General features: G+C 39.2%; 1 protein-coding gene across 1 annotated transcript in view; it reads right to left on the bottom strand.

Moving 5' to 3' along the window:
• The window catches only part of LOC117434639 (potassium voltage-gated channel subfamily KQT member 1-like), a 358,344-nt gene extending 347,499 nt beyond the window's left edge, over nucleotides 1-10,845 (bottom strand). Inside the window, exon 1 of the mRNA XM_034057236.3 lies at nucleotides 10,779-10,845. The gene's annotated coding sequence lies outside the window, so the exon portion shown is untranslated. The remainder of the gene's footprint in view (nucleotides 1-10,778) is intronic.
• Nucleotides 10,846-16,266: the final 5,421 nt, after the last annotated feature.

The raw sequence follows: 16,266 nt of genomic DNA, 5'->3' as shown, positions 1-16,266 counted from the left end.
ATGCAAACTACCCTCAAATCAATAAACTTTAGTTTATATTCACTCTGTATGCACATTCATTCCTATTCGTATCAGTACATTCCATAAACCAACAGTAAATGCTATTTTACTGTTTACTATTATTTAACTTCTCAAAATAAGTACTCCTCTCCTGTAACTTCTATCTATCCTTAGGTCTCTTCCTCTGCTGACTTGCTGGGCTAAACATTGTTAGTTTGGTTACCTAGAGTACCACAATAACACTTTTTCTTTTAAACATGCACATTTGTAAGATAAAGAGTTATTCAGCATCAATAGGCCCAAACAGCAAGAGACATACAGACAAAATAACAAACAGCAAGAGAAAATAAGACACAAAACTATTCAAGCACAGTAAATCAGCTGAAAAAAACGAGCATGTCAAAGATCTTTTATTTGGGCTTTAAAGAAAACCTGTTTGGCAACAGTAGGAAATGTTAAATATGCATGTAAGTTTATTTTACCACTGTTTACTGCCATGCCATGTATTTAAGTTAGAAATCTTTCATTGACATTTAAACACATTGCAGTTAGAACATGTTGATATATATTTAGACACAGTGCTACATTTTTTAAATCAATCACTACGATGCTCATGCAACATAACACGATTAATAATTGATGTGCTTTCATTAGTTAGTTTGAATGCTTGCTGCGCAGTAATTTTCCAAAAAAATATTTCCAAAAATAAGATGGTGCGAGGGAGTGTCTATTTCAAGCAATAAGAAAGGGAAATTAGATGTCCATTAATTTCTCATGAAAATAACTTATAATTTTAAATGTCATAGTGTAAATCAAATTACGATTAATAGCTTGCTGTTTAAATAGCACTTGTGGGCTTTGTATAATTATAATTTGTTTGCAGATATCAGGACAAATATATTTGCTTTCTATTTGTATTATTAAATGGTAATCATTGTAAGTAGTTATTTCTGAGATGTACTGGTTGATTGATGCAAGTGTTGTGTTGCAACATTATGTCATGTAAAGTGTGATTAGTTAGATTTTCATAACCGTTTAAACACACCTAATTCTGAAATAAGAAATGTACTAACCATTGACTGATAATATAGCAATGTAACCTGAATTGTACTTTTCAAAACATATCAGAACGCATTCTAGTTCCAAACTCATTTAGAACAGATGTTTTTCGTTAACTCTTATTAAAACAAATAATTAAACAGGATATCTCAAATAAGATCAAACCTTGTATTCCATAAACACTAAGAACCATGGCTCATTGTTGAGGTATAATATGTTATTGATTGTCGTGGCTGTATCTGCACCAAGCTAAAATATTGAAGGATGCCAAGTATAAAATCAACACTCGAGCTTCTGGCTGACCTACAATGTAGAAGTCCTTCAGCCCCCAGCAATCTTCCCAGTGCTCTCCAGATTATGTTACATTCAATAACTTTTTTTCTAAAGAATGTCCTTTGCACGAATATGGTCATGCTAATAAATAATGGTCTTGGCAAATACTGTGCAGGGACCAAAAAATGGAGTGGTAAAAGGAACTGGAATCAGAAACAGTTTAATGAGTTGTGTGAAATAGCTGATCTTGATATTACTACCTTGAAAAAAAAATAAGGAAGAAATATTGTCTAGTTTAGTTATTACAAGGGGTAACAAAACAATAACTTGCACTTGATTTTGATCTTTAACCGCTCAAACAGGGCGACTTCAAACAGAACCCTGCCACGTGTAAGGCATTACATGCAACTATGAAAAGGTCTATAAAAATGACACTTGAACCCCCATCTTATAAAAAGTCACTCTTCATGCAAACTAGAGGGATTTGAATCTTGCTGCAGTAGTCCCAGTGATAGGCTCAAATAAATACAAATGTACAGTACTGTGCAAAAGTTTTAGGCAGGTGTGAAAAAATGCTGTAAAGTAAGAATGCTTTCAAAAATAGACATGTTAATAGATTATATTTATCAATTAACTAAATGCAAAGTGAGTGAACAGAAGAAAAATCTAAATCAAATCCATATTTGGTGTGACCACCCTTTGCCTTCAAAACAGCATCAATTCTTCTAGGTACACTTGCACAAAGTCAGGGATTTTGTAGGCATATAGTCAGGTGTATGATTAAACTATTATACCAAACAGGTGCTAATGATCATCAATTCAATATGTAGGTTGAAACACAATCATTAACTGAAACAGAAACAGCTGTGTGGGAGGAATAAAACTGGGTGAGGAACAGCCAAACTCAGCTAACAAGGTGAGGTTGCTGAAGACAGTTTACTGTCAAAAGTCATACACCATGGCAAGACTGAGCACAGCAACAAGACACAAGGTAGTTATACTGCATCAGCAAGGTCTCTCCCAGGCAGAAATTTCAAGGCAGACAGGGGTTTCCAGATGTGCTGTCCAAGCTCTTTTGAAGAAGCACAAAGAAACGGGCAACGTTGAGGACCGTAGACGCAGTGGTCGGCCAAGGAAACTTACTGCAGCAGATGAAAGACACATCATGCTTAGTTCCCTTCGCAATCGGAAGATGTCCAGCAGTGCCATCAGCTCAGAATTGGCAGAAAACAGTGGGACCCTGGTACACCCATCTACTGTCTGGAGAAGTATGGTCAGAAGTGGCCTTCATGGAAGACTTGCGGCCAAAAAGCCATACCTCCGACGTGGAAACAAGGCCAAGCGACTCAACTATGCACGAAAACTGGGGTGCAGAAAAATGGCAGCAGGTGCTCTGGACTGATGAGTCAAAATTTGAAATATTTGGCTGTAGCAGAAGGCAGTTTGTTCGCCAAAGGGCTGGACAGCGGTCCACGAATGAGTGTCTACAGGCAACAGTGAAGCATGGTGGAGGTTCCTTGCAAGTTTGGGGCTGCATTTCTGCAAATGGAGTTGGGGATTTGGTCAGAATTAATGGTCTCCTCAATGCTGAGAAGTACAGGCAGATACTTATCCATCATGCAATACCATCAGGGAGGCATCTGATTGGCCCCAAATTTATTCTGCAGCATGACAACGACCCCAAACATACAGCGAAAGTCATTAAGAACTATCTTCAGCGTAAAGAAGAACAAGGAGTCCTGGAAGTGATGGTATGGCCCCCACAGAGCCCTGATCTCAACATCATCGAGTCTGTCTGGGATTACATGAAGAGAGAGAAGCAACTGAGGCTGCCTAAATCCACAGAAGAACTGTGGTTAGTTCTCCAAGATGTTTGGGCCAACCTACCTGCCGAGTTCCTTCAAAAACCGTGTGCAAGTGTACCTAGAAGATTTGATGCTGTTTTGAAGGCAAAGGGTGGTCACACCAAATATTGATTTGATGTAGATTTTTCTTCTGTTCACTCACTTTGCATTTTGTTAATTGATAAACTATTAACATGTCTATTTTTGAAAGCATTCTTACTTTACCTCATTTTTTCACACCTGCCTAAAACTTTTGCACAGTACTGTATATGTGGCAGGACGGAAGCCCTGCTGGTGTAATGTGTGGGTGTGTGTGGAGGGATAATATTGCGTTGGCAGGGAGGGGGTTAAATTCCTCCCTACCAGAACACGTGGGAATGTGGCTGGGACCATAATGGAATAATTGATGATTAATTAGGCTCTAGCCACAGGTGTATAAAAAGGGGAAAATCACTGGTGTTAATGTTAATGTTGGTGTTAATGTTGGTGAAGGTGTTGTTGATGTGTACTGTGCAGTGCCGTGTGATATTGAAGGGCGAAGGTACAGCTGTGTTTTTGTAGTGTTTTTGGTGTCATGAGAATCATTAATTTGTTTAATTTTGTAATTAAAACATATTTTTTATCTTAGCAAGTTAATTATTCATTTTTATTGAAGTGTTCAAGACACATTTGAGGAGTGTTTAAGACAACCTGCTACATTTGTGGTCCAGTGGTTAAAGAAAAGGGCTTGTAACCAGGAGGGCCCCAGTTCAAATCCCAACTCAGCCACTGACTCATTGTGTGACCCTGAGCAAGTCACTTAACCTCCTTGTGCTCCGTCTTTCGGGTGAGACCTAGTTGTAAGTAACTCTGCAGCTGATGCGTAGTTCACACACCCTAGTCTCTGTAAGTCGCCTTGGATAAAGGCATCTGCTAAATAAACAAATAATATATTTTAGTTAAGTACATATTAACATGTTTAGAATGATGCTTTAATGGTATGTGTAGGCTGATAGACATACAGGGCTGTTTAAACTCATTTTCCAGTGCCGTTATTAGCTCTAGATCTTAAGCACACATCAAAAGGCTTATTTCTGAGTTTGATATTTCTGTATTCAATAAACTGTTAGCTCTTCTTGTGCCCAGTTGTGGGCATTCATCACTAATTCCTCAACCTCTAGAACCTCAATAATATTCTAAATTGGAACTAATTACATTAAAGTAAACTTTTAATTATAAACTAACCTATTGTTCCTACCTTACATAGTGATCCCAACATGATAGAGATTGATTTAATGCAGTACGCATCAGGTTTATGAACACCTGGATTGACTGAGATTGTTTGATTAATAGTGCTTGACTTTCCTCTTCTAATTGTATTTAAAAACAAAGACAGGGTGTGGTAATAATCCAGCCCCAACCTACATTGTCAGGGTTTTTTTGTCTAGGTCAGGATCGGAATCAGACTCTTCAGAACCAGACATGTTAGCTCATGAAGGAGTTAGTGCGTCAACAGGATAGGTTAGAAATCCGCTTCAGGGACTTGACTGTACTCACCAGGAGAGCTTGACTGTACTCACCAGGAGAGCTTGACTGTACTCACCAGGAGAGCTTGACTGTACTCAGCTACCCTTTGCAGCTCTGTCTGTAATTGGTCTGCTATGGTCTCACACACATGCTGAACCTCATGTTAAGCATGATTTGTAATTTATTTATATTATATATATATATATATATATATATATATATATATATACACACACACACACACACACACACATGGATGAAGGCTATATTTGCATCCTGAGCCATTCTAAAAAAAAAAAGGCATAATACCACCGTAGTGATGTCAAAAAGTGATAATTCCTCTAGAGGAATATTTACTTGAACTTTGACCCATTTGACTCCTCGAGACCATCACTTTCAATTCAAACACAAAATGTTTTGTTTTCAATCACTCGAAAACACCCACAGTACAGAAATGTTCATTAATGATCAGCAAAATGAGAATACGTTAAAAAATAAAAGATGTAAAGTTGGTACATTTGTATCTCAGAGAAACAGATAACGACATAGAACGTCTGTAGAGCACTGAAACACTATGTTTTATAAAAAAAACTGTACTGCTGAACCTTGTCTTCTTTAATATTAGCATCACAAGGGTATCCACGTATTATAAAAAATAATAGATGGGCCTCTTCAGTGAGTTACAGGAAAACAATTCCATCTCGGGTTTCTGTGACAGTTTATAAATGACTCAACCTTCGGTCTCGTAATTTATGACGTCACAGAACCCCTCGATTAAATTATTTTCCTGTAACTCACTGGAGGCCAATCTATTATTTTTATACATAGATAGATAGATAGATAGATAGATAGATAGATAGATAGATAGATAGATAGATAGATAGATAGATAGATTATACTATTATAACAACCTTGACTCACATAAGAAGGAAAAACATTGTGTGAAAAATAGCTTGCATCACCAACAAGTACAGAGAAACATAACCTGTAATTGACAAACCCAGGACTGGAATACTCAAAAAGCTGTCTAACAGGGATGAGCAATACTTGAAGATTATATCCTTAAGGAATAGAAAGAAGACGAGCATTGAATTGACAACAGAAGTGGCAAAAGGCACAGGTGTTGTTGTCCATCAAATCAACAGTATGAAGGTCACTCTTGAAATCAGGACATAAAGGATGTTTTGCAGTAAGAATACCTCTGTTAAGAAAGGCGAACAAGACTAAAAGGCTATAATATCCACAAGAACACAGAAATTGGACTGGAACAATGGTCAAAGGTGCTTTGGACTGTTGATGGATGGACAACGACACCTGTGTCTTCTGCCAGTTCTGTTGTCAATTCAACGCTTGTCTTCTTTCTATTCCTTTATATATATATATATATATATATATATATATATATATATATATATATATATATATATATATACACACACACATGGCAATGCCTAGAAGTTGGAATAATGGCAGGATGCACCATTTCACCACTGGCTTTTACCATGGAAGTAATCATTAGGGCATCAAAATGGGTAGTAAGAGGAGAGCGCTTGGCTTCTGGAATGCGACTACCACCAATTCGAGCTTACATGGATGACATGACAACCATGTCTACAACAGTAGGCTGCACTAATCGATTATTGGGCAAATTAACCAATAACATTGAATGGGCACGAATGCAATTCAAGCCCACTGAATCAAGGAGCATCTCTATAATGAAAGGTAAAGTAGTAAATAAAATGTTCTTCAATAATGGTGAGGCAATACCAACAGTGTCCGAGAAGCCAGTGAAGAGTCTTGGGAGATGGTACGACGGGGATCTAAAGGACACAGTTTGTGTGGGAGAAGTTAGACAACAAGCAGTGGAAGGTTTGAAGAGCATAGACAGCAGCGCTTTACCAGGCAAACTAAAACTCTGGTGCTTTGAGTTTGGTCTACTGCCGAGGTTGCTGTGCCCACTGACTGTGTACGAGGTTTCTTTGACAACAGTAGAGAAGTTGGAAGCTTTAATCAGTTCATACATCAGGAAATGGTTGGAAGTTCCACGCTGCCTCAGCAGAGTGGGACTTTATGGTAAAGGAATACTGCAGCTACTAGTCTCCGCTCTAACCGAGGAGTTTAAGTGTGCCAAGGTTAGACTGGAAATGACATTAGTAGAGTCACGCGACAAATGCGCAAGGGAGGCAGCACCTGTGTTGAAAACTGGAAGAAAGTGGGCGGCAAAGAAAGCTGTGGAGGATGCAAAGGCTGCCCTTCAAATTGGTGATATCATGGGGCAAGTTCAGCATGGAAGAGGGGGTCTTGGTCTCAGTTCAGCTCCTCCTACATGGCACAAGGCAGCCCCAGCTCAACGGAGGAAGCTGGTAGTCAACGATGTGCAAAAGCAGGAGGAGAGGATGAGGTGTATAAAGGCCATTTCCCAGGCCAAGCAGGGAGAATGGATGAGATGGGAGAGTGTGGAACAATGCAAGATTGGCTGGCAAGACCTATGGTCAATGGAACAGAGCAGGATCAGTTTCCTCATCAGGTCAACATATGATGTTCTCCCATCACCACAGAACCTAAACCTCTGGGTAGGAGAGGATCCCTCATGTCCTTTGTGTTCATCACCTGCAACATTAAGGCACATTTTGACAGGACGTAAGGTGGCTCTTAGCCAAGGACGGTTTACTTGGCGCCATGACCAGGTGCTGCGATGTTTGGCTTTAGCATTGGAAGACAAGCGTAACATGACCAATAAGTTGCCACCTGTTCCATCAAAACATTACACACAAAAGACAACATTCCTCCGCCCAGGACAGCAACCACCAAGAAAAGGTGTTAAAACCAATCCTCACCCAGGACAACTGGAAGCTGCTAGAGACTGGAAAATGCTGGCAGATGTTGGTCAACGGCTTATTTTTCCACCTGAGATAGCCACCACTAACCTTCGACCAGATATTGTCTTGTGGTCTGGATCAGCACGCCTTGTTCACCTGGTAGAGTTAACAGTGCCATGGGAGGATGCTGTAGATGAGGCGTATGAGAGGAAGAAACTGCAGTATGCTCAACTAGCCACTGAAGCGGAACAGCGAGGATGGAGAGTCCGGGTTTACCTACTGGACGTGGGTTGTCGAGGATTTGTGGCACACTCTACAACCCGGTTTCTCAGAGACGTCGGATTCAGTGGCCAAGAGTTGCGTCGCACAGTGAAGAACTTAGCTGAAGCAGCAGAGAGGAGCAGCAACTGGCTGTGGTTGAGACGGAAAGATTCTGGCTGGGGATCTCAAGCACAATATAAAGAAAGAAACGCTGATGTACGGGTAAGTAAGCTGGGCTGAGTTGAGTGGGGGACGGAAGGGGGTGATGCTGGGACGCCAGAATTACTGTCGAGCCCTCTTGAGGTGTTGTGGGCTAGTCAACAAAACACAGAGGATGGAAGGTGCCCACTTGAAGACCCCAGAGATGTACCCTACTTAGCTCAATCCAGACGGTTGTCATGCTGATGCGCTGGGGAGACCGCACTGTGGTTGTTCCCCGGAGCCAGCATCGCAGCCGTTGTGTTTGCTGATGTGCTAGGGAGGCAATAAGCTGATCCCTGGAGCCAGCATTACACTTCAGCCATCAACACCAGGCAGAAGGATATCTACATCATCATATGGAAGGAAGCACAAATGGATGGAGACACATATGGATCACATTAGTTTACTGTAAAGTCTTAGTTGGTGCTTATCTTGGCGAGAGCCGAGTTCAAATCAGCATGAAGTTTTAACATCTACTCTCGTGTAATGGAAATCATCAGCAATGCTTGGCTTTGCGAGTCATTCTAACAAGTAAATGCAGTAAATAATTAAACATAAAATAGTAATAATCATTTTCCAGACAGCAACTACGTTGCCTGGCCCTTTAATAACAGCAAACGTGGTACCCATATACCTGCTACAACGCGAGCGCACAACGGCACACATCTTTGTTTACAGGGACAAAATACCAGTTCCTATGGAGAACGCTAGGGTAATATGCTTTTTAAGGCAGACCAAACCTGTCGGTACTTTTTTAGGAAAAGTCTCGTTAAACATTACTAAAACTTTTGTGTATCACTTCAAACTGCTACATGACCAATAAATGAGGAGATAACAAGCCAAACTGTCGGAATTTCGTCAATCGTCGGAATTGTGAAAAACAGCAGCATTTTTTTCTTTAAATAGTCGGAATGTGGGAAGGAGTGTTTTGAGTATCGCAAATACTCTTTAAACGTTCATTAAAAGTTCCTTATTAATTTGGTACCGACACTTTTGAGTATGGAAGCCAGCAACTCAACAACATTGCGGTATACTGTTGGGGAAGCACGCCAAAAATATCAAAGTACAATTTACTACTGTAACCAAACGGACTTCACACAAACAAAAGAAAGTTTAGAGGCAAAACAAAAGCATTAAAAAAACAAGGAATGGGAAATGGTCAGATGTAGTACTTCTTCAAGCTACTGCAAACGGCTACAACAAATTATAACAAAGAAAGTACACAAAGTGTGCATGCCCATAAAAAGCTTGTAATTGTATCTCGGGCTTCTGGTGACATGGATACTCCACCTTCGGTCTCGTCACTTATCGTGCCAGGAGGGTGTATTCCTTATATTAATATTATTGATATTTTATTTTATTAACTGCCCGTTTTGCCACGTGTAACATTAAAAAAAAAGTTTATGTTTATACGCCATGCTTAGGGGAGGAGTAATGATTAGTTGCAGTGATTTTTGAGCTAGTTTTTCCCCTAGTTTAAGTCGGTATTTCAAATAGGTTTATGTGTAGCTTTTATTGTTGTTGTGGACTATTTGGCTGTTAGTGTAGTTGCTGTTCTGTCTCGATGGCAGCGCGTTGTGTTTATTCATTTTTATTGTAAGTGACTCTGCAGCAGCATTTGTGATGCACAGTTCACCCTAGTGTTCCCACCTCTGACTTACAAAAAACCGTGACACCAAAGTCATTTCGTACATAAATAAATAAATAAATAAATAAATAAAATACTTTGACATTTAATGTCCCGGGAAGTCTTACATATTTCACAGGACAGCTGCCTCAAAAAGAGAACAATCCAGGCAAAACCAGAACGGGTGGCAACACTAGTTCATCCCCTGCTAAATGACAAATTGTGAGGGTAAAATGATTCGAAATGAAACCAGCATAAAATATTTGTGACCTAGTTTTTTCCCCTAGTTTAAGTCTGTATTTCAAATAGGTTTACTTGTAGCTTTTATTGTTGTTGTGGACTATTTGGCTGTCACTGTAGTTGCTGTTCTGTCTCGATGGCAGCGCGCTGCATTTATTCATTTTTGAAAGAGTAACAGTGATGCAATGTCATTGCAGAGACTCAAAGCAGCAGCATTTACTTACATTACGTGATTCCCCGGTCTGGGGAACATTGCTTAGGGTAATTTGGGAGATAACTTATTTTTTATGTGCTACAGACCCCAGGAAACGATCTCGCGACCACCTAGGGGTCTCTGGTCCACAGTTTGGGAACCCCTGATGTAACCGACGTGTATTTAGGGCTCCCAAGCAAAGTTTATAAATACACGGCGATGCTCTTTCATTTGCTGACACCGGCTCAATTTACGTGAAAACATGAAGTACATCCAATTCTTAAAACCATTCGTGGCTGTATGTTCTTGGTTGCGTGTTGTACAATGTGTTTATGTCACACTGCTAGTAATCACTATATGCTTCCATCTTCTTTTACTTTTTTAAGTCCCAAATCATCCAGCATTGCTAGAAGTAAGCAACACTGGCGAGTGACAAAATATTATATGTATTATATTTTCATGTTCATATTGAATTTCATATATATATATATATACAAAGTTTCTCATCATGTGCTTCCTTTTTGACTTTCCAAATCATCTGTGCGTCATAGGAATTACTCAAGTTCTCAACACTGGCGATGGCGAGTGAGAACTAATCACTGGGATATGCATTTATTTATGTGTTTGTTCAGCGTACTGTCGATGTGCATACACATTACAACACAGTTATTTTGGCTAATATCCAACGTTTCTAGGCGAAACGATTGTTACTATGAATATTTTCAACATGCACATGCACTCATTCACTTTCTTACCTTAAGCAGCCCAAAAGCTTTACATCATCACTACGCCGTATCCGCCAAATGGGCGTATACAAAAACAACTGTCGAGGCAAGAGAGTGGTCAGAAGTTATCAAGTTACGTTGGGATACACAGGCAACCTTATAGTTTTGTTTTTTTTGTAATACGTGGCAGACTTGGCGCCGAGTTTTGACCCGGTGGGGTATGTCAATTCTATTTCTATGCAACAGACAAACCAACAATATTTACGCCCCCAGTGTCATTAGCCAGACAGATTTACATTTTTGATTTACATGTTTGTCACATTGATAGTAAACATCATGTGCTTCTCTTTTGACTTTCTAAATCATTATTAGTTTATTTGGCAGGTGCCTTTATCCAAAGCGACTTACAGGTGTTATAGGGCAATACAAGGTTACAGTGCAAGAGCAATGTTTAAGTATAGTGTAGTTTACAGTAAGTGCATGTACTACAAGAATACAATATGGATTAAGACCATTTGTATCTTCAGTTACATAACAGTAGAGCAATAGTGCAAGGACAGTGCATTAGCTGAAGATCCAGTAATGTGGTGCTGAGGTCAGGCGAGTCCAGTGCATAGTAGGAGGGGTAGATCATGAGATTAACAAGTGCACTCTAAACATATTGGTCTTGAGGTGGTGGAAGGCAGTGAGAGACGGAGCAGTCCTGAAGTTCTCCGGTAGCTGGTTCCACCACAGAGGGGCTAGGGAAGAGGTGGAGTCGGAACGGGAGAATGGAGAGTGGAGGGAGGCATGACCAGTCGGCCAGTAGAGGAGGAGTGGAGAGGACTAGAGGGGGGGGGGGGGGGGGTAGGAAGACATGGGGGGATTGGAGGGAGGAGGGGGCAGTGTGGTGAAGAGAGCGGTAGGCAAGAAGGGTCTTGAAGTGAATGTGAGCAGAAATAGGTAGCCATCTGTCATAGGAATTATGCAAGTGACAAGGCAGTGGGCTATTTATTTACTTATTTGTACATTTAAACAAAGCATTTCTTATGACTATATTAGCCAATGTTTTTAGCCAAATAGATTGTTGCTCCACTTAATATATAAAATGTAGTCCATGCCTATCAGTATAATACACTTTTAAACTGTTACAAGGATAGAATCAGTGTTCTATAAAGTACAGTATGTAGTATGTTCAATATTACAAACAAATATTATTTCGATTACAGGCCCACATGTCTTTTTGTCTGTCACACTCTACGTGGTGAACACCGTAAGTGTATAGATTTTGCACCAAACTTTTATACTCTTAGCCTCCTATAGAAGTTTCAGAAGACATTTTGCTATTACCTTGTTATGGGATTCTGAGGACCCTCTGTATGTGCCTGCATGATCTTTAATGCTAGCATATGGTGCCTGCACAGATAAGATCTCCTTGAAATGACCCAGACAGCTGAAAAAGCAATGTTTCCCTGGGGATCAACAGTTACTATGTAAACAGCAGCACTATCATACATTATAATCTTCATTTCCAATGTTAAAAGTATCTTTGGCCATTAGTTAGATTGAGTAACACAGAAAATACAGTCTTTATAGTAGAGAAATAGAACTCCATGCAGAACTGTTCAAATGACAATCATAGAAATATGTCCTTCAAGTTGATATGGTACTGATGTGATGGTTGTATCTTTTTAATAGCTTTGTGCTACTTTGCAGTAATCAGTTAATTTAAAGCAGTTCTCACTCTAGTCGTGTTGGAATACTTTCTTAAGTTTTCTGCTTGATGTTTATCAAAATAACCTTTTTACTTACTGCACCTTTCTGAAATGTGATGTATAGCCTAGTACCTTGGTACATAATGTGTGCTGTGACTTCAAGGATATCAACTTAGTGGTTGACATCTTTGTTTGCAAGCCATGCTTTCAGTTAGTGTTGCACTTGCTTGGTCATTTCACCTTGAGGGTAATGTTTAGCTACAATTACTTTAAGATGTTTTTTTTAATAGTTTTATTTGGCATCATGTGGATTTTATATACTTTTGTTACTCTATTCTGTTTTTATGGAATCCTGTTCAAATTTCTCAGTACTGAGTGCAGTCTTTGCCATAATAAAATGTCTTTTCAGCTCTTTGTTTTTTATAGTTTCACAGATTACACTAAATCAAAAAGCCTTGGGGTAAAACTATAGAGACGGTTATAAATGTTATACACTCATCATAGATTTATGATTCTGAATATGTTTTCTACAGCTGCTCTCTGCATGGTTCATAGTTAAGACTACCAAGGTCTGGATTAGTGTCAGTCTAATGTACTATTCGTTTACCAGGGACACAGATTACACACAGAACAGGAACAAACAAGGTTATCCATTGCTTGAGCAATTGGGGAAAATCTCATTCTTTTGAATTCGTCTGGTCGGTTGGGAGGGGTGTGAGATACCTGAGATATTTAGACAGCATCTGGTACTGCATACTAAGCACTAGCAAAACCCAGTGTTAATGCAGACCTGCAATTCTAAAACTTTTTTTTTTTACAAAAGATTTTTATCCCCCATGTTGTGACATGATTGATAAAAAAAATTACATAATCATAAAAACAACGTGCTGGGGTATCAAAGATGTTGACAGCTATATTTTACAATAAACAGTAATCAACTGGTGTCCTCTACTGGTCTACATTAATAATGCAGCTCTCAATAACAGCAGTGTTAATAGTGCATATTAAAAAAAAGGAACTCTACCCAGATCCTGAAATAGAGTTGTGCATCTTATAAATTACCTGTTATCAAACATTGAACCAGACACAACATATGTCATGTAAAACAGGTAATTCTGCGTATAAAAACTGCCTAATTAGTATTAACCCAACTATCCAATTGTCATTTTATAACTGGAAATCAGAGTATTCAGAATATGTAGAATCTACATAAGAATTACCTGTTCACCCTGAAAGAAAATATTTTCCAACAAAATAACAATTTTAAAGCACTTATATTTAATTTACAGTAGGCACTCGCTAATAATAAATAAATAAATAAATAATGCTGCATAATAAAATGCTGATAGCTGTATTAGAAACCAAACTTCAATATCATAATTATATTATAAAAGTGTAAATTCTCTTTATTTAAAAGGTGGAATACAAGGGTGTACAAAATGTTAATTCTCTTGCCCATTTTAACGATTCTTTACTTATTGGTTACTGTACCTTTAAGACCGTATATACTGGGTTGTACTGTGCAATATCTCTCAGGTGTAAGGGAGGGGGAGGGAGCTGTCCAGAGACGTGCCTCGGATGTATCTGGAGGCAGTCATGTGGTTTAAATAATTAGGCTAAAAAAGTACCTGACTGACACGTATGCTATAGAATGGAACTGTGGAACAAGGTTATGTATGGTCTTGTAAGGAAATAGTTAATGAAAAGATTTTAAATACAACTGTGATGGACTTAATTGTCTAAAACAGGGACATGCAACCCACGGCGGCACAGTGTATTAATTCCATTTCACTTATGAATATATATATATATTTAACTTTGTTGATTTGCTTTTTCTAAATTTTCTCTTAAAAAGCACCACACCATTTTAATTTGTACTGTGGAGGGTAATTGCTTCTCATCAGCTTGTCTCCAAACAAATTTTATAAGTCTTTCTCTCCTTTCTTAAATGCACAAACCCGCTGAATTGAAAGAATACAATCCCAACATAGGAGGCTTGTTGCTAGGGAGCTGACGTCACTGCCCTTTGACTTTTGCTACAATGCTGCCTGCTACAACTAAACAACTCGTCTGCTAAAAAACGCTTTAGATATTTAATTTGCTTTGTATTATTGTGCAATGCGTGTGTATATGGTGTAACTGTACGATATTAATGCTTTGTTTTTAATTGTTTTGTATATTTTTGTTTGTGATGTGTATTGTGCAGTATGAAATAAAGTGCTTTGGTAATTGTTTGTATGTAATTGTAGTTATATTGATTTGTAATTGATATTGGGTGATGTTTATTGTTTTGAATCGTTTGTGTGATGTTTTAATAATATATTGAATCCTGTTTGCTAATTTAGCATGGCATTGTGCAATAATTAATCTATTGATTGAACCTGATTATAATTGCTTTGAAGTCATGTACCTCATTTTCTCTATATAAAGACATATTTATAAACTATCTTGCTTTGTGTCTTGTTTGAGCTTTTACCCTCCAGAGTCTTTTGGGATCTCTTAAACCGGACCTTCCCGGTCAAATAAAGGTAGTGGCAGCTAATTACGCTACTGAAATCCAGTTGGCCTTTTACAATAGTCTGTTACAATATTATGATTGAGATTCAGCTGTGCTGCTGTTATGTGGGCAGTGTATGCTGCTATATTAGGGGAAAAAATATTGGGATGGGGAGTTGGGTCATAAATTAGAATAAAAACACCACGTGACCACCATGATAGTAAAGACAGTGAAGCGTTCTTACCTTTTGTATTAGTGATCAGCAGATTTGTCAGCCGAACGAAGAACAGGACGTGTGTTTTTCACTAACTACTGCGCAGAATAAATTAATATTTTTTTTACTCCGGTCACTGTTAAACGAGCACTTTACTTTTTTTTTGTGTGTGTTGCTTTGATTGATAGCATTTTCATTTGCTGCACCCGACAGGCTGACTTTAATATAGCCTACTGTATGATCTCAGAACCTTCAATCACTACTAATGCTGTACGAAAATGATGGGTGTAATTCTTAAAACTTTAGTCTTTGGATGCACGAAATTAAAAGACGGTACTTGGGAATCTCTTCGGAAACACATTACCTTTCTATCTGATTACTATAAATAATACAAAATAGTCTACCCTGTAAATGATTACGTTACCATTTACTTCCCATCTCAGCATAATTGTGTGCCATTTAAATGTTTGTAACATCAAAAACATTAAATGTTAGCTTGTGTGGTTCAGGGGGCATGGAGCTGGGGGCTTCTAATTTCCTGTTAATTAGTATCTATTTTTTATTTAAGTCCTGATCACTTGCACCTCTGCTGTCTAGTGTTTCCTTTTCCTCCTCCTCCTCTCCTCCACCTTGCATACATGCCTTCGCATCGGTCGTCTCTGGGGGGCAAGTGAGTCTCACTTTCCCGACCTCAGGGCTAGGTATCCACCTCCCTTACCTTCAGGGGGGTTCTCACCATGTGAGTCAGAGAGGACCCCCGACCACACTCTGTCCTGTCGCAGCTCCTGCGCTTATCTTACCTCACTCAAGGCTCTGTTCTGTTCTGCCTTTCTTTTGGGACGTGGCCACTCGTGCTCAAGTCCCATACTAACCTCTACGCTTTGTCCTTATTTTGTCCCAGGTCCCAGGCAGCGTGAAGTCTCGGCCAATCGGGGGTTTAACGAGCGCCCCGTTACAGAAGTCTCAGATGCTGTGTGCCTCTCTCTCATCTCCTTTCGTGTCCCGGTCTTCCAGAACCGACTTCCTCTCGAGGGGCGGCTCTCCGAGTCATAACCCTTGTATATGTTTTCAGTCACTGGGTCCTTTGCCCCTGAGATGTGTCGGCATCGTCGC

Source organism: Acipenser ruthenus, chromosome 28, assembly GCF_902713425.1.
Source record: "Acipenser ruthenus chromosome 28, fAciRut3.2 maternal haplotype, whole genome shotgun sequence".
Lineage (NCBI taxonomy): Eukaryota > Metazoa > Chordata > Actinopteri > Acipenseriformes > Acipenseridae > Acipenser > Acipenser ruthenus.
Note: the sequence above shows the minus strand (reverse complement) of the source record. Positions and strands in the feature narration are given on the sequence as shown.